The sequence below is a fragment of the Nanorana parkeri genome, unplaced genomic scaffold, assembly GCF_000935625.1.
Source record: "Nanorana parkeri isolate BGI_ZX_2015 unplaced genomic scaffold, ASM93562v1 scaffold532, whole genome shotgun sequence".
NCBI classification, from domain to species: Eukaryota; Metazoa; Chordata; class Amphibia; order Anura; family Dicroglossidae; genus Nanorana; species Nanorana parkeri.
In genome coordinates, this window is record NW_017306800.1 from 808,383 (window position 1) to 811,323 (window position 2,941).

Sequence of the window (2,941 nt, forward strand, 5' to 3'; positions counted from 1 at the left end):
ACAATAGTAAAAAGTAAAGGTCCCTGACTGAGCTGTGTGGTACACCACTTACAACCTTAAACCATTCAGAGTATGAATCATTCATCACGACTCTCTGAACACGGCCTTTAAGTGCTAGTCCAATTACAGAATGAATATTCTAAACCTACAGACCTTAATTTACACATTAGCCATCTGTGGGGAACTATTTCCACATCCACCCCTTTGTCTAAGTTATTTGTGTTGATTATGCTTGGTTATGTGCATTTTGTTTTGACGGGCAGTTGTAAAACAGTGCTGTTAAAAGGCTGGGCACAGGCTCAGGATATTTCATGGTAATTTGATGGATTCATTTTTGCCAAGTTTCATGTTTCAGAATGGGAAGAAAAACAGTATCACATAAAAGTTTTGCTGCAAGAATTAATTTATGTTATTTAGTGCATATGTGCTATCAAAACTGATTAAAACATTTTAATTAGAATTTCAGAACACAGATTTAATATTTTGTCCAATAAAGGATTTTAGTTTAGCCAATAGTATCCTATTCTTTGAATATGAATTGTTGTCATAGATAGGAAGCAGAATATATGATCTGTTACAATCAATAGATGTATTCAAAAAGACCACTTCCCCTATAAAAAAAAAACCCCCCTATATAATATATGCCAAAGGTATAAAACACATTGTGAGAAAAATGTACACAGGGAGTTAGAAATTTTGAATGTAATGGGAATATACAAACATTCCTTACTGCCTTGGGGCTTATTAGATTATTGATAGCTATTTTTAGAAGCTTCACAATAGGAAATCAGCGCCTCTTGCAATCAGAGCTTCTAAACCCCAAACATAAACTGTCTCAGGTTATCAGATTGATAGCTATGCAATGAGCAAGACTGTATACTTCTTAGGACTGCAAAAAACTGTACTTTTTAGTCTGAAAACACGATTACCAGACTTGAATCTAACATAGTGCTGGCCAAAATCTAGATGGAATTGTTACCATGCACACATGTGGTAGCAAGGCAGGGATCTTACAATAGTTTTTTGCTCATCCATGCAGTGATAGCTGGATTTTATGTTGAATATGCATTTGTCCGCCACTGTGAAAGATCAATGCTCTGGTGACATGCGTTTGCCAGAACTGTCCTGAGCAATTAACAGAGAATGCCATTACTGCATTCCCTATGTAAGATCTTTATCGTTGGCTGTTAGTGTGAGGCTTGGCAGCAATGCTGTTTAAGTAGTGATATGTAACAAATATAGAACTAACTTAGAGAGGCAAGCAATGGCAACACACATACTTCTCTCATGACACTTGGGTCAATATGAGCTGTCATGGTAAAATTGTGGGCTTTTTATAAGGTTTGTTATTTTTCGTACCAAACAATTCCACAAAACTGAAATCGTACACATATATCAGCCCCAATGATTTGGAGTATGCTAATGTTGTCTTGTAGGAAATAAATGTTGACAGATGCTGGATGGTGTGATGTTTTCTGGAAGCTATGTACACCATCTTGCTGGACCCCTACACCATCCACGATCTTTCTACACTGCATAAAGAAGCATAAAGACCCAGTGATGAGATCACTGCTTAAAAAATCAGCAACAGCCTGAATAAAAAAGCCTGTCTCCTGCCGGTCAGCATGCTGTACAGAAGAACCCTTGCTCTCTACGTGGAAGTGATTAAAATTAAAAAATTTTGAATTGCTGTCTGTGCCTTCCTGTGCTGACAACACAGCGCGGTAGTAAAGGCCGCAGAGCACAGTAGTAAAGGATGCAGAGCACCGTAGTAAAGGATGCAGAGCACGGTAGTAAAGGACGCAGAGTGCCATAGTAAAGGATACAGAACGCGGTAGTAAATAACGCAGAGCCCGGTAGTAAAGGAACCAGAGCGCGGTAGTAAAGGACGCAGATTGCGGTAGTACAGGTCACAGAGCGCGGCAGTAAAAGACGCAGAGCCGGGTACTAAAGGACGCAGAGTGCCGTAGTAAAGGATACAGAACGTGGTAGTAAATAACGCAGAGCACGGTAGTAAAGGATGCAGAGCGCGTTAGCGTGTGATAGTAAATAACACAGTTTCGCAGTACTGTTCTATTACAATACTTCTACACAACACTGGGCACCTGGAACACTATATATGACAAAATTAATATAATCCTCAGCTTGACAATATTTATTTCTATAAAGAAAATATTTTTTCTCTCCACTGCCATTCTCCTGGTGATTTAATGGCTTCAAGAGAATATCAGTTCCCAGAAAGTTGCCCTGTACAATGAACTGTAAATGCAGTCACCTATTGTTCTGGATTTTCTCAAATGAAATTTATTGTTAAATACTTTACTCACTGGTCATTTGCAGAGGTTCACCTGGAGGGGGAGCATCCACAAACTCCCTGCGCCCCACTTCTTTGTAGCCTTTGGTTCAAGCTCCTGCTTACCTCCCGACGAGTCCCATGGCGCTGCTGGCTGCTGCAGGGGTGGCCACATGAGCAGAGTGGGCTCTTTCCTAACTTTGCACGGGCTGCGGCCTGGATGGTGGGAAATGGCAGAATGCCCTGGTAGTTCCGCCAGTCTATGAAGAGAGGCCATGGGCCTCCTCCTGGCCGCAGGCCCTCGGGCAGTGCCCAATTGGTCAGTCCGCCCTTGGGTGCATCTGAAGAAGCAAGTGGCACCCGAGGGCAAGTGCCCCCTCCTGTTTGGTAGAGAAGAATGTCACCAGCACACCAAAATACTTTTAGGCTAATCTAGTGCCCCCTGCTGCCCCCCTTCGCTAAGCCACTGGACTGTGATATCTGATCAACAGCCATTTCTCACATGGAAAGATCTAACAGAAATGATCTATTATTACTGATACGTGAGGTGTGATTTATAATTATCTCATAGTAACTGCATGTGCTTTAGAATTCTATATGCTAGACATCTTGAAAAATGGAGGGACTTGTGTACATATTATATATATA